The sequence below is a fragment of the Bacillus rossius genome, chromosome 11 (genome assembly GCF_032445375.1).
Source record: "Bacillus rossius redtenbacheri isolate Brsri chromosome 11, Brsri_v3, whole genome shotgun sequence".
In the NCBI taxonomy this organism is placed as follows: Eukaryota; Metazoa; Arthropoda; class Insecta; order Phasmatodea; family Bacillidae; genus Bacillus; species Bacillus rossius.
In genome coordinates, this window is record NC_086338.1 from 38,086,231 (window position 1) to 38,109,567 (window position 23,337).

The 23,337-nt window shown below is 39.1% G+C and overlaps 1 long non-coding RNA gene across 1 annotated transcript; it reads left to right on the plus strand.

The window, feature by feature from the left end:
* Positions 1–660: 660 nt before the first annotated feature.
* Positions 661–22,820, plus strand: LOC134536827 (uncharacterized). Its single transcript, XR_010075884.1, has 3 exons — positions 661–766; positions 3,936–4,056; positions 22,540–22,820. It is a non-coding gene; the product is annotated as an uncharacterized LOC134536827 (long non-coding RNA).
* The last annotated feature ends 517 nt before the right edge of the window (positions 22,821–23,337 follow it).

A 23,337-nucleotide genomic window follows, 5' to 3' on the forward strand; every position in this document is an offset into this window, starting at 1 on the left:
GTGCGTTGTTACGTATTTCCGTTGCATACAGTTTAAAAAAAAACGAAACACGTAAACATGACTACCGATCCGCCTTCAGCTGATTCTGAAATGATTTTCGCAAACAAACCCCCCCGCTGGGATGTCTCAAGATGGCGTGGGTTCTTCTGACGCTCTGTCCATGTGGGTGGAGCCCGTAAAAGGCCGTCGTTGAGGGGGGGGGGGGGGGGGGACGCACCACAACGCCGAAAAATATCATTGCAGGACTGCCACAAAGGTTAGGTTAGGTTAGACTAGGTTAGGTTAGACTAGGTTAGGTTAGGTGAAGTTAGGTTAGGTTAGGTTAGGTTAGGTAAGGTTAGGTTTGATGGTGGTATTTCGGCGTTGAGGTACATTTAAGAAACACAAATTCATTCAGTTGTTATTTCGGCGTTGTGGTACACAGCAGTTTTCTAGCTGTCGGCGTTGTGGTCAATTTTGACATTCGGCGTTGTGGTATTTCGGCGTTGCGGTAACGACCCGCGTCGGGGGTGTAAGCGGCCTTCGCGCGAGTGCACTGTGTGTGACGGAGGCCCTGCACCGGGTACCGGGTGATACAGGAAGAGGAGGGGAGGGGGGATCACGGACCCCCCCCCCCACCCTAAAAGGGGGAGGGGAACCGGGAGGTGGTGGTCGGCTGTCCCCGGACCAGTCAGTCCTCACATGGTCTTCATCGGAGCCCGCTGCCATGCTGCTGCGCTCACGCATCGCCTGCGTCTGGCGGGACCTGGCGCACTACGTCCGCAAGGTGAGGCAGTGCTGCAGTCGCTTCCCCGCCAGGGGTCTACCCCAGGGGCCGGCGCGTCCATATGGGCGAACTAGGCGACCGCCTAGGGCGCCAAGTAGCTGGGGGCAGTAGCGGATCCAGAGGGGGGGCTAAGGGGCTCAAGCCCCCTCCAAAAGCATCTGGGTACACTATTGTTTTAGTGTTTGCCTTGGTAAAGCCTAGCCTCAGCTGGGTCAAGCCCCTCCCAAACCAAAATCCTGGATCCGCCACTGGCTGGGGGCGGCGCAGCACGACACACAACAGCTGATACATTATGTTTCACGATTATTGAAACAAGATGAAAATGGATTTTTGTAACAGTTTGGAATGTTTATATTGATATAAGTAATTATTTAAAGTCCACGGCGACCTGTTTATGATTTGTAATAAGTAAAACAAAAAACCACAATACTGCTTACATTTGATTGTTGACAAAATCTTAGGCTTACGTGATGTATTTTGAGGCAAGAAAAATTTTTTGTGGTGTCCGGAGGGGGGGGGGGGGGGGGGCATTAAGGTTTTTCGCCTAGGGCGCCAATTTACCTTGCACCGGCCCTGGGAACTGCTCAACATATCCGAGTGGGGTCTGCTTACGAAAAGCATTTTTTAAAAAAAACGTGTTTTCAAGAGTTATTTTTAGGCGTAAAACAACCGGGACGAGATTCTTGAAAGCACTTTAAGGGACTTGCATCACACATTTATCATCATTTCTCCGCGATGTAATGTTGCGGTCACCGCTCAAATTCAACAGTTGTCCCGTGCACGACGAAAAGACTTCGCGCCAGTTCAGAGGCGACACCGCGCCAGAAGCACCAGCGAGCGTCGCGCTTATCATCCCGCCTCACCGACACACATACACCCCTGACTATAGGCGGGCCCCTTAAGGCTGGTCCATGTGTTGACGCGCCATTTACATACCGTTCAAGATTTACTGATAGTGTGTGTTTATGAATAACATTTAACAGCCCTTACACTTGTCTTTTCAAGTTTCGTTTCATCGTTTCGTCTCTATTTAACTGTCCAAAATATACATGTCCAAGGCCAGAACGGGTGTTATATAGTATGTTTTTAGGCATGGAAAATTCTGGACCTAGTGCTGTAAAACGTATACGGAAGTACAGGGAATCTTTGTCTTTATTATTCCCGCATAAAATTACAGGATCACTGTTTAAAGTCCCATAAAGACGCGTTACAACGAGAAGAATGCATGCCAGTTATGTGTCTTGCGCATAGAGGCTAAAAGACGCGTGATGAACGAGCCTTTGTCACCCTTAGCGCCCCCGCGCTTTTGGAGCCATGTCGGCGTTCCTACGCATTTGTTTGATGACTCTTTGTATCGGCCATAACTATAAATTCTTATTTCAAATTCCAACAATCTTACAACACTAATTTCACTCATTTAATTTTTTTTAAATAGCAAAGTATATAACTTTCAGATAGTTTTTTTTTGCCAGATTTATACATTATGAAACCTTAGGAGTTACCGACATTCGGGGGGCTTATTCCTTAACTCATTTGGAGAAAAACATATCCATTAAATTTGAGTCCTATTGCCAGTTTTGACGGAGTGATTCAACGAATTGCAAATCTCCTGCAATGAACAGCTTATTGTTTCGTGTGTTTGCCAAAGGACTGCGCATGCACGCACCATGCATGCCGCTGGAGCCGAGTGCAGCCACGTGGAGCGACACGTGTGTGCAGGGCCGGATTTAGGGGAGGGCAACCGGGGCGAAAGCCCCGGGGCCTCCACAAACGGAGGGCCCCCTCAAATCATTTGATATTCGTTTTTCGCTGTTTTACCTTTACCTACAGTACTTTGTACATGCATGATTATATTATTGTTAAATATTAACAGAAATATTCATTAACACTAAAATTTAATTTCATATAATTCTTGTCTCCGATTATATTGATGTATGTTTTTTTTTTTTTTAATACTAAGAGAATCTACTTGATTTCACAATAAATTATTTATTGGAAAACTCGACTGAAGAAAATTGTTAATTTTATTTGTAAAATAATTCGGGGCCAGGGGGCCTCCGCTCCTCTGTTGCCCCGAGGCCTCCAGACCTCTAAATCCGGCCCTGCGTGTGGGAATGAGCCGGGCGTGCGGAAGCATGACGGAGAAGTGTTTGAGTACCTTCCACGGGCGTGTTACGCGCAGTTGTAACGGCTGAACTGTGAACAAGTACATCACTGCACTTACATTTAAACGCAATCTTGTCATTACTCTGTGTGTACTGTAATTTGCATCCACATTTTTATGACGTATATTTTGCTCCAAATCATTTTAATTACTAAGCCCTGTGAACCATCCTGCGTTCCACTACTGAAATTGCTACCTACGTGCGGTTCGTTCTCAAGAACAAAATATCTGAGAGAGAGAGAGAGAGAGAGAGAGAAAGAGAGAGAGAGAGAGAGAGACCAGTGAAACGGGAGCGGACGTCGGTTGACGCAACACGGACTGGGTTGAAGTAATGCACTATTTACGGGGAAAGTGGACAGGAGGGTTTTTAGCGGGTGGAAATCCCAAACTACCGACCATCGTGTATCATCCCTCAAGGCGGTGTCTTTGAAAGATTTTCCCCCTCCTCTATAATAAAAAAAACTACTGAAAATAATGTACGTACTCTTTCGTTGTCTCTTACCGTAACGACTGGAAAAAAGAAATACAAGCCATGTCGTTGGTACGTTGCAATTTGTACACCCCAAAAACGTAAAAAATCTAACTTCGGCAATTAATTATGCAAGACGAATGAGATGTAATTATTATTTTTTTATTTAATAGAAGTTAAACCATTAAAAAAGGTTACATGTTTATTAAATTTTCACTAAAATTCAAAATAATAGGTACCTAAAATGTGAATCCTTCTTAAAATTGGTACATAAGAAATTAATCGATAAGATCTTGTTCCATGTTTAATTTACAGGAACGGGTGAATCAAATTCGGAACACGTGCGAGAATACAGGCAGCGCAAGAGCGAGGAAGAAAAATTTTCAAATTGGAGGAGTAGGGGCAAAAAAAAAAAAAAAAGGTTGCTCGTAACTCTACTCGACCTAACCTGAAATTTGGCTCGTTACAGACGTCAGATGCTGCACATCACATCCGCCGGATTCGGGGTGGTGCTAATGCTCGCTGTATGTTTGCAGGTATGTACATAGCCTCTTCGGATCCAGATGCCGTCCGACGAGAGACAACAAAGCTCCCGGGAGTAGGAGCGGCCTTCCACCAGGATCCCAGTCGAGTCCCGGTTGAAGAGTCCGTTGGAAGGTCAGAAAGGTTGCGTGAGCCCAAAACCGTTTCATGTGTTATTCAAAATTTTAGACATTAAAGTTCTAGTGAAGACAAAATTTCCTGTCAAGGTTTTAAATTTTTGGCACTGCAAAAAAATATTCCTATTACAGTTGTTGGTACCACGGTAAGATTTTCTAGCATGCATTACTAATTTGGTAGATTTAAAAAGGAGTCACAAGAAAAAAATAAATTCGCACGGAGGGATATAGGATTTTAAGAAATCGAGCCTACTTTCAAAAATCACTATGTAAAAGTCAAATTACGACTTTTTTTTGTGTAACATCTTAGCTCTCGGTATACGGCGGGAATAATTTCGTGAATGCGACGAAAGTGAAGGAACTGAAATGTGTAACAACCACGGTGCTGCCACCAAAGTGGATGGCGCGAACCAAAGTCCACAAAGCCAAAGGGAAACTTTTATTAATAATTATTTAATGAATTTTCACAATATGGGCAGTATTATTAATAAAATTCCCTTCGAAAATCAGGTCCAAATGCGGTGTTTAGTATTTTTTCAAGTCTTTTTTCGCTTTTAGTGAAGCCGTTTCATTATATAGTTTAAAATTTCGTTGAGCAAATCTATATCTCACCTAGATGTACCAAGCGTATCGGTGTGCCAAATAAATCACTGTGATTGCAAAACAATCGTGGAATACATTTCATAAAATGTAATAGTGGGACAAGGACACTAGCGATAGGCTGACCATCCAGCCTGCGAGTGCACTGTAAAAAACGTTATCCTTAAATTTACGTATAACGCTGGTCATTAATTATCCTGGGATCTTCGTAAATTTACGGATGTCTTCATTCAATTGCGGGCGCTATGTTCACTTGCTTTGAACATTAATTCACAAGAAAAATCTTGGTATTTTAGCAAAACATTCAAAAAAATTGTTAAGGCTTAAAAAAAAAAAACACTTTTTTTTACGTGATTCATTACGCCATAAAGAGAAATGTACTGTAATTTTTAAGAGTTTGGGGGACAATGCAGGTAGCGCCCGTTCCTCTATTACCGCTACACGACTAATCCGATTAGTAGCGGTAACTCTATACCTCTCTCTCTCTCTCTCTCACTCGAGTTTACAGCACGTTCCCAGAACCCCGCAAGGGTAAAGTAGCGTAACTAGGACGCTGTTGTTCTCGAAGCTTCGAGTCGAAGCTTCGAGTGTGAAGTTGGGGATTCTGATGACGCGACTCTTCGAAGGCCGTGACGAGGGGTGTGTAGACGAGGAGTTTGAGCTGCAAGTGCAGTGAAGTGAGTGCAGTGAGGTGAGTGACCGCTCGGGTGAACGATGGCGGACGACTAGCGACGGGCTTCCTGTGCGGAGATTGGTGCGTCAGGGGAAAGAGAGCAGTTTGTTTTTGTAACATACGTGCGCGCTAGAGAGAGTGGCCACTGTCGAGCAGAGGTCCACTGGGAAGAGTGAACAGTGGGCTTACAAACGTGTGACTTGTTTGTGGAAATACATTTGGATTGTTGTAATTTAAGAAATGATGTAACCATGAATTAATATTTAAAACTGTATTGAATTAATGGGGCTATCCTTCAGGGCGTGTATATCGCACATGTAATACAGAGGGGGAAAAAAAAACTTCTGTACTTTTACAAAAGATTCCTTTGGAAATAGTTGCCAAAAAAATAGTTTGTAGCACTACAAGAAACATGGCTATGGTTTTATTTTTGCATATATGAAATACGTTTTTTTTGTGTGGATAAAACAGAGTTTTTGTTACAACTGGCGAAAATCGAATATTCAATCAAATGGGCTATTATTATGTTATGATATGCTTATTAATATGTGCAGTTAATACTGGAAAGGGTTTCAGACAATGGTTTACAAATAACTTTATCAACTGGAGGTACTGGGACACCACGGAGCATAAATGCCCGGGTAAGAATCTGAACCCAGTTTTAATGTGAACTCTTGTTTTGTGGTGATAGTTTTTTTCATGAAAAAAATACAAATTTACAAGTATTTGTAATATTATATGAATATTTCTGTTCCATTCACAAAACAAAATTACAGTGTAGTGTGTGTTACAGTTCAGCGTGCTGCAAGAACAGTTTAAAGGAGTTGAAAATACTTTAGAAAATGATGTTTGAAATACCGAAAGAGGCTCCGTTTGAAACCGGCTTCAAATCCGTTCCATCCTTCATTTCGGCTTTCCGTTGTTTCCTCGTCACACATAAATTTTCTTTTTTTTCTAATTGGAACAGAAATGTTCATGTGAAATTACAGACATTTGTACATTTGTACATTTACTTGAAAACAACTGTATCACTACAAAACAGTGTTCGCAGTAATACCCGGGCATTTATAATTTGTATCGTTCCATTACCTACTTCCAATAGTTAAAAGTTATTTGTAAATAGATCCCCGGATATTATTTCCAGTATTAACTTCGCATGTAATAAGCATAATGAAAATGCTTGAATAAACTATAAAATTATTCACCAATTTTCCTAAGAAATTCTCGGTAATATCTCGGGGAAAAAAAAAAAGTATTTCATACAAGCAAAAAATAACCGTAGCCACGTGTTGTACAAAGCTAGAATATTTTTTTGTTCGTGTATTGTTACCAACTATTTCTTGGCAACTGGTTTCCAAAGGAATCTTTTTGCGAAAGTACAGTATTTTTTTTCTTCTTTCTTTTTTTTTCTGTGCATGAACAAGCGCGGCTCGCCTCGAGAGAAGCTCCGACAAGTTTCCACGCCGCGCGCTCTGACGTCACGCGAGGGGACGTGCTCGCTCTCTCTCTCTCTCTCTCTCTCTCTCTCTCTCTCTCTCGTCCGGCGGCGGCCAACGACCCGGCCCCGGAGGAGGGATTATCCAACTGCGCGGCACTGAGCGGCAGGAAGGGGAGAAGAGGTGGGGGTGCGGGACTCTTTCCAGAACTTTCCACCGCCGCCCGGCAGGTTCTCGCGGCAGTTCCGGGCCTGCCCGTCCACATCATCACGCTAAGTGTCCGCATGGCAATTTTTATACGTACAGGTATTTTCCGCGAGGAGGAAAAATAAATTGTGAGAGCGATGTGTAACATCTAAATTCGGAAACGAGCAAAAATACATGTGTTCTCACGTTGAATATAAACTTTGTGATACGAATCTCGGACACGGAATTTAACGGAGAATTTTTTTTTAAACAAAACAATTCCGAGCGTGATAAATATATATGCGCGAATTTTAATTTCAAAATCATTTCTGGACGCGAATCACAAGTAAGTCACTGCACCCGCCGCTAGAATTCGTTTCCGGAGCAGCTACGACGACTATCGAATCATTCCATTAGCAGACAGATGTTTTTAATTGGTTAACGAAACGGCTCCAATAAAATCGAAAAGGACTTGGAAAAATACTAGACCTGAAGGATTTGGATCTGATTTTTGTTAAAATTTTGGCCCATCTTGTTTAAATTCAGTACGAATTTGCTTCCGCGTAAAACCTTCTGCGGATTTTTGTGCCGACATCAGACATGTACCTAAGGCAGGTATTCCACGATACAAATAATAAAGGTTTATGCTTCACTTTTAGCCTAACTATGTTTCTAGTGCAAATTACCACTCCCAAACCATTAGATAGGTGGCTGGCAGTCCGTTAACTTTAGATAACGTGTTTTGGTGTCCTGTCTTTACCCATTAGTGCCCAAACTACTGCATGCGCAGCTCTTTTTTTTTTTTTTTGTGGTTTCGTACACGTGGCGGACACGCAACTGTACTGTAAAAATAATTTAACCTAAAATTTTCGAATAACGCTGCTCACAAATTACCCAGCGATCTTCATAAATTAATCGTTATCCTCGCAAATTTACAAATTTCACTTATTTTGAATATGAATCCACAAGAATAATGTTGTTTTATGAGAAGAAATAAAACATTCTAAAACTTGTTTAAGACTCTTGCAAAAACACATTTATTTCTTCCGCGTGTGCGTTTGCCCTGTTAATACCTAAAAAAAAGAATTTGGAGTTTGAAATGCGGCGTTGTCCTTACGAAGATCCAGTTGTCTGAAATCACGAAGAGACTCTTGGTTTATTTGAGATCAATACTTCGTTGTAAAGTGCGTAACTTTTACTGTAATTCCCAACGACCTGGGCAGTCTTCGGTATCTGCTGGTCGCTGAAGCGTCGCGCACACGAGGCGAGTTCGATTCCGACACCCGGGCAGTTCCGTGTCTACAATAGCAATGTCCTAAACTGTGTCCGAAGGACACTCGTCGCTGATTGGTCCACGTGACCCTCTGACGTCATGCGTCAAGTGGGCCAAGGTCCGAACCTACCTGGTCCGAAGACATTCGTCAATTTGAACTTTTTGTCCCAACCTGTGTACTTCGGACACAGAAAAAGAACAGAACACTCACGATATTTGAATTTCCGGTTCCCGTTTGAAAACGCGGTGTTTGTTTTTGTTATTGAAGGAAATGGAAGGTGTTGTTAGTCACTTATATCTTACATAACTTTCATAAGTTCAATCTCAAACTACAAAGCATCAAAACAATAAACAAAAAAATTTGGTTTGGCACATTTACTGCGCTCTGGTGACAACTTTAGAAAATCAACACATTCGGACATCGGACATCGCAATTGTGGACAGGGCAGTTTTCGGTGAGACAATGTGACGTCACTCGCATTCGGATAAGGACGCGGACCACGCACAGGTTCGGACTATTGTAGACGGGCTCTTAAGGGCTCCGCCTACCTGGTCACACAGACGGTGCGCAGAGCTTCAGGAAAAACAACGCGATTTCAAAACTACTCAAGATATCCTATTGGGGTATGTTTACGAAAAGCATTTAAGAGTTCGCTGAGGCCCGAAAAGTAGTTTTAAATTTGGATCATGTTTTTAAACTGTATTTCTAGAAGAGTTAAAATGGCTAAACGCATGTTTTCAGAGTAATTTTTAGGCGTAAAACAGCCAGTACAGATTATTAAAAGCACTTAAGGGGCTTGCATTACACCTTTATCTTCATTTCTCCGCTATATAATGTTACGGTCGCCGCTCAAATTTCACAGTTATCCTGTGACGACGAGAAGACTGCGCGCCAGTTCAGAGCCTTGCGCTTAGAGGCTATACCACGCTAGAAGCACCAGCGAGCGTCGCGCTTATCATCCCGCCTCACTAACACACATACACCCCTGACGAGGCGGGCCCCTTAAGGGGCCCGCCTACCTGGACACACACACACGGTGTGCAGAGCTTCAGGAAAAACAACGCGATTTCAAAACTACTCAAGATATCCGAGTGGGGTATGTTTACGGAAAGCATTTAAGAGTTCGCTGAGGCCCGAAAAGTACTTTTAATTTCGGATCATGTTTTTAAACTGTATTCCTAGAATAATAAAATGGCTGAAACGCATGTTTTCAGAGTAATTTTTAGGTGTAAAAAAAGTGTTAGAGATTCTTGAAAGCACTTAAGGGACTTGCATTACACATTTATCTTCATTTCCCCGTAATATAAAAATACGGTCACCGCACAAACTTCACAGTTGTCCTGTGACGACGAGAAGACCGCGCGCCAGTCCAGAGGAGACACCGCGCTAGAAGCACCAGCGAGCGTCGCTTATCATCCCGCCTCACCGACACAGATACACCCCTGACGAGGCGGGCCCCTTAAGAAGTGGGTCGTGTCCCAACCGTGGACTCGGGGAGCTCCCGTGCGCGGTCGTGTTGCGTAACGCCCTCCGCGCCAAGGTGATCCTGGTTCGGCTCCCGGCGGGGGCGACCTCTGGTACGAGAGGCGGGCCGCCGAGTTGCCTCGGAGTTAGGGTTACCAGACGTCTGGCAAAAGGAGGACATGTCCTCCTTTTTATGTATTTTTTTGCGTCCGGCCGGATTTTCCAAAATGTCCGGCATTTTTATAAAGTGAGATAATTCCTGCAGTTAGGTACACTCTGGGAAAAGCGCGCGCTGTCCGCAGAGTCATCCCACTAGAAGTAGTACTACGACAGCTTGACAGGTAGCAGCACATGCAGAAGCACGTGTTTTCAATATGCTGTATATGCGTAGTTTGTTTGATTCTTTATACTGAAACTGTATTAAATGCCAAAACATTGTAAAATATCGTACTGCATTGTAATTAATTCATGGCTTTTTAAAAAATATATATATTGTCCTCCTTTTTAGTGAAATGTCCTCCTTTTGCGAGATGAATGTCATCCTTTTTTATTATCAGTGTCTGGTAACCCTACTCGGAGTTGTCCCGTAGTTGCGCCAGTGCCAGTTCATATCCCCCGTTACTAGGGCCATGAAAATTTCGTGAAAAGATCCCGAGAGTAGCTGGAAGTTAAAAAAACACTGTACCATCGTCTGTGTTTCGTGATTGGGTGAGTTACTTTGAGGTGTGTGTCGATTGTTACAACAACCAATCACACTAATTCAGTGTGGAAGCAAACTCGTCCTTAGTGGCTCGTGCAAACAAGGCAACGATTTCTCTCGCAGACGGCCGCCAATCACAAGGAAGAAACCGCTGGTGTGGGTAAACCTTATTGCAGTCTAGTAGGCGACCAGATTTTTTCGCGAAAATTTCCTGCCCCTACCCATTACTAGAGACCTACAAAATTTGCGGATTCAGTGACCTCCAGGATAGACTCTATACTACACTCTACACACTCGGGCAAATGCCACCTGTTCATTGGCTGCTGACTTGTGAGTCGTCTCGACTGGGTGGCCTGTGATTCGGCACTTCTATTAGTGAGGGTCTCTAATTGGCCCCCAGTCCTCAGATTAACAGTGAACCAATGGTATAAGCAGCGCTAAGGTATGATTATTTGAATTGTAGCATATCACGAAATGAATCCGCGAATTTTTACAGGTCTCTACGCCATTACATTTCCACAGATACTGCTCGAAACTATATATTTTTTTTGTGTGTAACATCTTATCCCTCGGTATGCGGCGTTTGGTGGGAGTAATTTCGTGGATGGAACGGAAGTCGCGTGGAACGGAACTGTGGAAACCACGGTGCTGTCATCTGTGGCGGATGGCGCGAACCAAAGTTCGCAAAGCCAAAGGAGAAACTTTAAAATTATTAACTGTTTAGTGAATTATAGCAAGATAACTATTATTTTAATAGAATTCCTCGTCGGAAATCAGGTACAAAGCCGGGGTTTAGTAATTTTTTTAAGTGCTTTTACGCTTTTATCAGAATCGTTTCATTTTAAAATTTCGCTCTGCATATCACGTATCCGGCCGCGAATTCTAGCGGCAAGTGTGACAACTGAGTGTGATTCACGTCAAGAAATGTAATCGAAAATACAATTTTTCATATATTTATCACGCTCGGCATTAATTTAAAATATTCTATGTTTTTATTTCGTGTCCGAGTTTCGAATTATGATTGTTTTTGTAACATGAGGACACATGAATTTGCTCGTTACCGGGATTAAGTGTCAAAATTCTGGCGAGTACTGAAAGTATAGCTCACTTTTTTTTACGTTGTACTTACTGGCATTAATTGGTTAGATAATGTTCAATAGTGCTGCAGCTCTTTTCAGGCGAATCACTGATGTTCAGTGTAGCAGCAACGGCATTTTGGCTGGCCAAATCACTAAGGGCCGGTTTTATGACCCCCGGCTAAAGTTCTGGCTAAAATTTAACCGCAGGCTAGCTCTTATTTCGGTTTTATGACTTCCTGTTAACGTCTACCTCCCAGTTAAAGTTCCGGCTAACCTAGCGGGTGGATGAACCGGCCGCTAGCTGCTTAACCGGAGGCTAAGCAACAGAAAATAAAATGGCGATGTATCAGGCGAGGTTAGTTGTTGTTAGTGATGATGACTATTTGAGGAATTCTATTGAATATTTGCAGGATGCGATGGAATAATTTATTACTAAATGTAAAATGCTTCGCATTCGTCAAAGTTTTATTAAAAATTACATGGCATGAAAGTGTAGTCACGCTTTTCTATTCTCGTCGAGTCGTGTATTATTATTTGACTTTAATTGATCACGAAGTACATAAACGTATGCTATGTATATAAAATTAAGAATATGTGTAAATAAGTGAATTTTAAAATTGCAAAACGAGGGTTATTATTACCGGTAGGTACCTATAAAATGCGTGTTTTCGTGGAAGTTGTATCTGTGAATTTTTATTCGTAATATAGTGGACATATGCCGGGAATGAAATGCACTTCATACGACTTCAGACGTGGTTATAATTCAATGAATACAATTGAATGTGAAAATAAATGTTACCCAATTATCCCTTCCCTATCTTACAAACCATTAGGTACTTATTATCTACCTGCCACGCAATTGCAAAACGAAAACAGCACTGGAATTATTCTGTTTACCGTATCCAAGTTTATCCCTTGATCCTATCGGCATGACCCTTTATATGTTGGTCTTGTTTTACATTATACTTGCTGTTTTAATTTAGAATGTTGAAAAATTCTGTACACAACACAAAATACCTAACATATCACGATGCAAACAATTGATGTCAGGTCTTGTAAAAATATATTTCTTTCGTATACATTTTACAATCATAATTATTTCCCCAGTGAATATATCTAGGATCTCTCGACCTACTAAATTAAAACAGCAAGCATCCTATACCACAAACTAATTCCATCAGGATCGGATTAATTTGGATACGTGATACGAAACTATTAGTACAAAAATGAAACCTACACCAGTGAAATGAAAATCGACAAGTATTTTCCCGAAACGGGGTCTATATTATTTGATTATGAAATAAATTTATGAAAGAAATAAGTGTTCTCTAGCAAAAATGTCATCCTATATTTATTTGTTGGTATAGAATTACTTCGTTAGTTTTGGCTTAATATATAACCTAACAAAATCATGAGTTTCAATACAAGAGTAAAGTTGAAAACACACGGTTTTGAATCGTAAATTGTAATTTTATGGTTTAATACAAAGCAGGTTTGACGTCAAAGTAGTTTTTGGTTAATTTAATTATATCTGTTGCAAGATAAAGTTCGCGGCATATTTCTTTACTGCAGCTGTAAACATTCCGAATCACAATACAAACAAACAGCTGACTAACATTCTACCAGAAAAAATAACTGTCTTGCAACAAAAGTTACCAAATTCTGTTTTATTTCATTACCAACACACCCATTATTACACCACACGCTTCGTCAGGTTCCGGTTAGCCAACCGCAAGCTAAGTATGGGTCATAATACACCCCTCGTTCGTTAACCGGAGGCTAGCCTTACCTGGAGGCTAGCTAACCTGAGGATTTAGCCGGAGGTCATAATATCGGCCCTAAGTCACTTATCATCAGCGGAAAGAGCTGTCATTATCAGTTCTAGCCTATCGAAATTTTGAAGTACATTTCGCTTTCGCCAAACCGGGTCTTATTATTCAATCAATAAGTTTTTTTATCTATTTTATATCTATAAAACTTGGTTGTTGTTTATTAAGTGGGGATTAGGTGGTCTCGATTATCTCAATATGGTAATGTTATGTTTATTTTATCTCCTTAAATTTGATATTAATGTTCATAAAGTAGTAATCTCTGTTGTGTGTTTTGTAAAAGTCACACAGTCCGTGCGGCTAAATAAAAATTGCAAGCTTTTTTGATAAATTGTAGTTGGCGTGCGTTTCCTTGGCAGTAAACACTGAGAACCTGTTTTTCAAGTATATTCTTAAAATAGCCAACTAGTTTGAAACGCTAACCTACATTTGTTGTAGAGAATGACTACGGAGAAATCCTCTTTAAAAAACTTTTGCGCACATGTAGGGCTATATATAGAGTTTTTTTTTAATTCCTTTGAAGTGTATTTTTCACGACAGTGAGGCTGGGTTTATAAACTTCAGAATAGCGCAAGCTGGTAACACGCAACTAATCCAACTACACGCAAGAAAACCACGGTCGTTTATAAAGCACGAAAATCATAAGATGGCACCATTACTACTACTTGAAATGGTAAACTCCTTGTAAAAAAACTAGATTTTATATAATACGTACTATGTTCATCATAAAAACGTAAGAAAATCTCGAATATTGTATTCAAATGCGGTATTTGTTTTCACTGTGCAAACGTTTTAGGAAGTGAAAAAGCGCTGCATTTATTATTAAAATAAAATCGTATTAAAATAAAATCACTATCTATATATTTGAAATTTTTAGTATAACTTAAGTTAAACTAAGTATAGAAGACGGAAACATAAAACGAAACGCCAGCGTTTGTAGGCTGAGTAATACTTGAGTTGCGTTTTTGCGTCTTACTTACTTTATTAGGAAAACTTAAACGTGATTATTTGATTCGTTACGTCTGGATTTTTATTCGTTTTTGTGCTACTTGCGTTTTTGCGTTTATTGCGTATTTTCTAAATTTTGTCTGAATATGACTTAAACGGCTGTTTTTTTGTTGTTTTTTTTCCCGCAATGATTTATGCCCACAAATGTGTGACGAGAAGAACGTCTTAAGTCATAAAGGAGAGTCTGTTTTAACTCCTGTGGTTTCAAGTATTCGCTGCTTTAACACTTCGTAGCCATGTGCGTTATGTGTCGGCGTAATGAGAACCGGCTTAGGAAATCTCACGGATTCATTTTGTCGCACAGTAGGTACATATCCAACAATCATACTTCCCCGTTGTCTTGCAACATTGTTCTTTCGACCCACCTTATCAGAAGTAAACCAATGGGGGCCAGTGCCCAGTCACGTATGCACGCAACTCATAACAGCAAAAGGTTTACCGACAAATAATTCGGCCAATGAAGAAGCGGAATGATAACGTGTCTAGTTTGCATAAAACAAATTGTTGTGTCAACTCAAATAAGTTGTGCGAATGCACCCGATTCGGCACAGTGAAACAATGTAGAATTTTGGTACGACATAAGCTTAAACCCTGAGACTATAAGGAAGGAAACTCCCGAATCCCCACTTTATATGTGAACACCAACGAGTTTCGTTGTAATATCTTAAAATGCTACGCCATTTTGCTTACTCTAGAATTCCCTCAAACATTTTCGATCTCTTTCCTCGAGAAGTGGCTCAAACTTCTGTACACTTGAATGACAAAATGTCGTTAGTTCACGGGTTATTTGACACGTTTGGATGAACTGGGACCCGATAACTAGAGGCAGCTTATTTTTATCGTAAAACATATTGCGAGAGTGTCTTTCAGCACTCGCAAGTGATCATCCAAACTCGCTAACGAGCAAATACCGGTGCTTTCATGTTGTAAACACAATTATAATACGATACTCAGACACGAAATTTAACATAGGATTCTTTAACTAAATGCCGTGTTTTCAAATAAATATCTGGACGCTTATCACGTGTAATTTCCGCAAAAGCCGCTAGAATTCGTTTCCGGAGCAGCTACGTCGACTATCGAATCATTTCCATTTGAAGACCGAAATTTTAAACTACGTAATGAAACGGCTCCGATAAATACTAAAGAGCCTTTTTTTAAAAAATACTAAAACCCGACTTTGGGCCCGAGTTTCGACAAGGTATTTTATTAAAATACTGCCCATCTGATTAAATTTCATTAAACCGTTAATACTATAAATTTTCATTTTGTATTCATGAACTTTGGTTCCCGGCATCCGCCACAGATGGCAGCACCGTGATAGTTACACATTTCCGTTCCATTCACGAAATCACTAGCACCAAATGCGGACGCTATTGAGATACTTTGTGAGGAATTGGTTTTCCAGTGATGTTTAGACACGTAAATAAACAATACAGCTATTGTTTTTCGTATATTTTCTAAGGTTTTGTTTACTAAATTAGGCTATCTGTGAAAGCTCTTGTGGCATCGCCATGCCACTGGCATATTTTTTCCTTGTATTGTTCCTTGTTGTTTGGGCTAACATTTGAAACCCTATTCCGGGCCAAGCTTCGTTGAAAGCTTCTACTATACCGGCCAAGCGATTTTGCATGCCAACACGTATGAAGGTTTTTATTGAAAAAAAAACATATATTCTATGCTATACAATATTATTTAATATGCAAAGCAAACTGTATTGCTCTAATAACGTGTGCTCTTCGATAACAATATATGTATTTCCATTATTTTTTTCTCTTGCCAGTGGTACATTTTTTACATACTCGCTAACAAAATATATATAACATATATATGTGCTTTTCCTTTTTTACCTCTGAATATAAATTCAAATAAAAAAAAATTCTAATCAAACACTACACAGAAGTATTAGTAAATGATTGTATAATTAATTTAAATATATGGCAGGAAAACCAACTCCCTTAATATAGGTTCAAAAGTTACATTTTTGCACTTAATTTGCTGTTTTAGTTTTTACAGCATTACTTATTTTGCCATGGCTCGTAAATTAAAATTATTCACGTGTATATTTATTCTTCGGACTTATATTCCAACTGTTTCAGAATTTTGTGAATGTACTTGCTCAATTTTATATCGCTTTTCATGTCTTAAAGATCACTAATGTATATTTTCTTCAGAATCGTATGTCAACTGAAGTATTTTAGGCCCGCATTAGTATTTATTAATCGACGTTCAACATTGTTTGTGGTTATTTCCATATATGTTTTTTTGCCAGGCTTCTCATTTAAACAAAATTAATTTCCCTTCTGTTTCTGGACTCGTGTTTTTCTACGGATATTTAATGCACACTTGTGTTTATTTCAATTTATATATTTGATTCACTTTCATTCACTGTTCATCAGGATGTATTTAAAATAAAGCTTTGGTTTGGTAACCATAATTTTTTTTTTCTAAATTAATATGTTGCAAGCAGGTAAAATATCAGATATATTACTTATTTTTATCATTTGAGTAATAAGATGTCCTTAATGCGACAATTTGCCAAATCAAGCAAAAAAAAATAAGAAGATGGATCATAATTCATGCAATAAATTTATATATTAATTTAAATAAATCATAAAAGAAGTACGGAAATTATATTAATTTAAATAAATCATAAAAGAAGTACGGAAAGAAAAAATATATATACAAGGGGGGGGGGGGGGGGATCTCCCGTGTACGTGGGGTAAGGTGGAAATGATAATAAAATATTCCGTCGTAGCCAAGTTTTTTGGATTTGTCACCGTTCTTGGTCCTGCTCTAAAACATTTGATGGAAAAAGATCTACATGAGTTACGATCTTATCCCTTAGATGATATTTATAAAATTTGATTCATATATAATTAACCAAGAAAGAAACCACTCTCTACTATTATATGTTGATAATCGAATAGTCCCGCCATAAAATAACTTCTAATAATCGTAACATCCTATTTAGGTAAAAATTGTAATAGAATAGATTTTAATGCCAATTTGGATTTTTAAAAGTTGTAACATAAATAAATCGATTAAGATTGGACTGTTAGCATAATCAAATCATAATAAACCTTCAAGTATTGTCTCTTTTGGTAACATTAATTCGTGGATATGGTAATGATTATTTTTTATAATTTAATTTATTACAGTATTAAAAGTTTTTTATTTTTTTTTTGTGTTTATGTGTCCGTTGATTAGTTCATTGATTATTTCATTATCGAGTACGAGTTGTTTATATTTAATGGTTCGCAATTGGTAATAACTTTTCTTTTCGATTGAATATTTTTGATTTTTATGAGATTTGTCCTCTTTTTATTTCTTCTGTGATTATTTACTATAGAAAATATCTTACATATGATGATATATTTTAAATAGTTTTATTTTTTGGTATTATTTTTTCCACGTCATTAGTGTGGCTGATGGCCTGGCACACACTGCAAGAACCGCGCTTCGATGCCCGGATCTTGCAGTCGGACCTCGAGGCCCGCCGCTGATGTGGTGACAATACAGTGTGCGACATGCCCTGCTACGGTATTGTCTATCCATCAATCAGTAACTGATTGTGAGCATATCTCCCCCCCCCCCCCCCTCGAACCCTCACACACGCACACACACACGCGCGCGCGCGCACGGTCAGTTCGAACTAATCATTCCGAATTCAACAGTCGGAACTTCAGCGTGTGGGAACGTCTCACCAGTACAAACAATCAGTACATCAGCTGGATGTCACGGTAGACATTATTATTTATATTCTTTGGTAGCTTTGCATTTTTTTTTTCTCTCTCTCTCTTTTTTTCTAAATAAAAGTGTACACTTTAACTGCAACCTCCAAAGTTTCTTCCATATCCTACGAATAAACGATATATCCAACAGCAACAGCAACCACAAGACTGATCGTTTGTGGGGAAAGCTTCAGTTCAGTCCAAACTGTCAGGTCTGATTGTTCGGTCCGAGCTGAGCACCTGGACTGATCGTGTGCGGGCCATAAGAAGTATAGGCTTATGAATATATACGACTGCTCAAACAATCCGTCTGTGTATTGTACAGTTTGTCTGCTATAGTGATTTAAAAATAATTTCACGCACGATAACTCGATAGAACTCTAACACTGTCTGACTGACAGACAACTCACAGCTTAATACGGTGGGATAAGAAGCATAAAGATTTTGCAAAGGAGTTTATCATATAACGTAAGTGAACTCTAATAAAAGTTTTTTTTTTAATTCATTCCGTAAGGGGGTAAAATAGGAAATAAAAGTTTGTATTCGAGTTTGTCGTTTTTGAATCCGGAAATATATAAACTGGATGTTTAGGCTTCTGTTTATAAATTAAACCCAGTTTTATCAACGTTTATGTTAGTTCATAAAAAATGAGGATCAAATAATTTCCCAACGGGCACAAGGCTAGTACGCCATAAATGGTTTTACGCTGATGGTTATCATATAAAAACCTTAAAAATGGGCGTCAAAAATGATTACATAAACACACAGAGAACAAGTCAATACCAGCTGATGTCAAATTTACATGCCTAGACAAATGGAAGGAATTCAGTCAAAATAAAAATTTACATCACAGGCGAACAAAGTGGGTAGACAAAAACGGGACAGTAGCAAGAACAGCAAATACAGACAAAACCACAACCTTGGACTACACAACGACTAACAGATGAAGCAGTTTAAACCAGCAGTGGTTTATGTCCATGAAATTATTTTAAATCAACATTCTCCATTGAAAGAATCGTTCAAAGAACGTATTTGCATAACTATTATGAAGAAAGTCCGGATAAATTCGCGGATTCAGTTCGTGATAGGCTAAAATTTAAATGCTTATACCATTGATCTGGGGTCTGCTATTGGTCCACAGCAACATGCGGAGTGATGAGGGCCAATGAGAAACTTTCTACCAGAGAAATGTCGAGTCAAAAGACCAACTGGGGAAGACGTCTCTCAAGTCTTTAAGTAGCCAATGAACATGTGAAATTTGCCCGAGTGTCCATAGTACTGTGGAATATTTATCCTTAGAGACAGGAAAAGTTCGCGGATTCCTTTCGTGACAGGCTGGAATCCAAACTCGTTTAGCTTAATGCTGCGTCAGTGATTGGACCGCAATTTACCTGAAGGACTCTGAGCCAATGGCAAACACTCAACAAAAGAAGTACGAATCATAAGAATCGCAGTAAACAGGTGTCCCGAGTCGGTAGCCAATGACCAGGTGATAGTTGCCCGAGTGCATAGAGAATCGTGGAGTCTATCCTGGCGGTCATTGGCCCCGGAAATTTTTCCAGTCCTTAGTTAGGAACGAATTAAGAAAACAAATTATTATCATACTTAATTCTAGTGTTTTTTGTCAGTTAGAACATTAACTTTTTTCAGTTTGTCGGAGCGGCAGTTGTGGAGCTTCAAAGCGGAACCATAAAAATGCGTTCTCTCGTCAGTGCGATGGCAGGTTGGACTAGAACCTGGTTTAAGAACTGGAACACGGTTGACTCCGCTGGAAATACGGACTGGGAATGGAAATCTGCTGGAGGAGACAGCTACCACGCTGAGGGATGCGAACGGCAATCAACTCAAGCAGGTTTCTCCGCCAAAGAGTAGGTTAATTCTGCCAGAGGACAGAACAATCTACTGCAGGGTCAAACGCATCGTAAAGATCGTTCACGGGCCTGAATGGCGTGAGGGATTTGGAACTTAAATACGAGGGGAACTAAGAAAGATACATACCTCACGAGGACACTTGCCGCTCATTATGGGCATGTATTTCTCACGGAAAGATTTCTATACTAGTTGAGAGTTTGAAATAAAACTGTAGCATCGTCTCGTGTTTCGTGATTGGTTGACTTGCTTTCAGATGTACATAAACCGTCAACACGCAAACCACAGCAATTTTGTACAGAAGCAAACGCGAAGAAAATGGCCCAGCCAAACAAGCGATGTGACGGAAAAGTATCAGCGACAAAAAAAAAAACGATTATACGTAAAATGTTTTGGTTATTACGTATCCGACGCTCATACGACAGCCATCAAAGTGTACAAGTTTTTTTTATTATTATTAATCGAAGAGTTTGAGAGGAAATTTGTTTAATCCATATTTAACTTTCATTCGTGGTTGAACACATTTCAGAGTGAGAGAGTGAGGGTAAAAAAAAATTATCGCTACTGTTCGACACAGTTAGCTACCCTCGTCCAACCCCCCCCCCCCCCCCCCCCCAGTACTAGACCGTTTCTCCATAAAAAAAAATACGTCCCCCGACCAAATGCCTGGAGTGGGCGAAGTAAACATCAGAGTAATCAAAATTCAAGGCTGCGCGATTAGCAGTGAGATATGAAAAGTAATTCCGAGCCAAACAAGTTATTTAAATTCTTGAAATTTATTTTACTAGGCACAGACACGCGAAAAAAAATACACGAATGTAAAAGGCGCAGCTAAAATATGACAAAGTTTAAAAATTATCTTTTTTTATTACTAAGACAAAGTGTAAAATGATCACGCGCGAAAGGAAAGGGGGCCCCATCATAGAAGTAAATGAACATACTTAAAACTCACCACATTACAATTAATTTTATAATGGAATATGGTAAAAGTGTTTTGAATATGTAATAAGAGTACTGGAGCGCAGACGCGCAAATGAAACAGGACACGTGTGTCTGCGTGTGTGGAAGACTGTTGTGAGGTCAGTGATTTTATTACCAGGCGTTGGGGACGATGAAGGGCTATGAGATGGTAGTGGAGCATTGTCACGGTGAACGGATTTATTCGGAACTAATCCGGGGACTCCCGAAAATGGGCAAGTAAGGTTCGGCGTCACACAAGTTAAATTTCTGGTTTAAATCTCTCAGCACTATGTACGTCACAGTTAAAAAAAATTTAGGGTTTTGATGTTTCATGACTAGTGCGTTGAAATACTAAATACTTACTAATTTACAATATAAACACTTTTACATATATTTTCAGCCAACTGCAGTAATTTATTATATATATATATATATATATATATATATATATATATATATATATATATACACACACACACACACTTTATTTTACACTATCTTAAACCCGAGGCTTCGCTCGCATTGATGTTCTTAAATAAGTATCAAAGATTATTGCAAATAAAATAAAATAATATGGTAATTGGTCTTTTATTGCGTGACTGGAATCATTAGTATTTAAAAATTCTAACATACAATTTAGTTTTAAAAAAAACTGAAAACATGATTTATTGAAATATGTTTCACTATTACAAAAAATAAATAATTTTAAATACTAACATTTATAAAGTTAAAAGTATTAACGTAAAAAAATAATTTTTCTTTAAAAAAGCTTAAATCAGAGTATTATTCTAGGATGCTTCTGTATACTGTGTTATATGTTTTTTCTGTCTGGTGCATATATGTGCAGATTTCGGGCATTGGACACGCGCGAACAGGCTACATATAGTTGGCCATGGGAAAAGTATGGCTTTTCCAAATTCACTCCTGCTACCTGCAATTTTTGCCCTTGCGCTTTGTTGATGATAACAAAAAACTAAGCCTGATGGGAAACTGAACTATTTTGAATTGGAACGGTAGATCAGTGGGGATAATTGGAATTGAGGTATGATAACACTTTCTCCTTTACCGACACCTGTTAAAATAGTGGCACCAAGTATATTCTGCCCCAATTGTATGATCCGAAGCCACGTTCCATTACATAGTCGAGGAGCATCTAGATTTAGCATAAGCATAACTTGTGAATTTAGGTTCATTTGAAGTTTATGTGAGGGTACACCCGAAAGTTCAAGTGAATTTAAAAACTCCGCAGGATATGAAGTGCTTTGTTCTGTATCCATGATTGTATCTATTGACAAATACTCCTTCATTTCTCCTTCCACATAGTAGTAGTTTCCGCGTGAAAGCGTAACAAACCAACCAACTCACATTCGCATTTATAATGTTAGTAAGGATTAACTATACACACCTCGTCCAACTAAAGCGTATGAACTTGACTGCTTCAAAGGGGTTATATTGTAATACATATGGTCAGTAATTAAAAAAAAAATCCGAGCAGTTGGTTTTCTGATACCAAATACAAAACTATTTAAGAAAATTAATCTTTTTGTTTTCCACTGTTGCCACTATTGTATAAAATAATATGGTTATTAAAAATGTAAAGCCAAGTATGAGTGAGTAAAATGTGTAACGTTTGACTTTTTTGTCTCTTTTTTTCATGTGGTGATGACAGAACAATCTGCGTTAGGACTGAGCCTCAACACCTCAGAAGAAAATATGTTTTTATAATTTTTGTTAATTTTGTTATTTCCTTTCTATGTGCAATGTACCAAGTAACGTTTACAATGCCTCTATACAATGTAAATTAAAAATTTAATCTAGCTTCGTCAATAAACAAAGAAGTAAATAACATTCTCTAACGCAAAATGTGTATATACATCAATGAGTAAAGTTCAAATTACTATAATTATATTTTATATCTAATGAAAAAAATGTTAAATAAATTTATTCTAGTTCCAGAAGACTTTCTTTCACCACTGTTATTGTCCTTGTGCCCATACGTAACTTTTGTATACATATTGTGAAACGTAAGAAACTCTTGAAACGAAAAGTGTAAGTCTGGGTTGATCACCAAGGTTTCCGAAGTGTAGAAGACACTTATTATCTCAATTTGCAAAAATTTTTGATGCGAGTATTCTTTGTATTTACTGATTAAAAATCAGATGTTTTCTGCGTCAGTCATGAATGACGAGTTTCTGTCGCCTTTTTCCACTATGATAAAAAGAATTTTCTTTAATTACAATTTATACGCACTCTCACTTCTCACCCAAAAATTGTTTTCTTCCCTTCTTTTAACTACACAGACTCCATTAAAAATTTTATTCCGAAGTTTTAGGTTTGAGTTCAAGCAAGAGGCTACGAGCGATTTGCAAATTTCAATCCTAACGCGTTTACTCAAAACACTAACATAAAGACAGAATGGCGTCAATTTGGTCTCTGGAGGGTGCGAATTTGTAAAAAAAAAACGTGA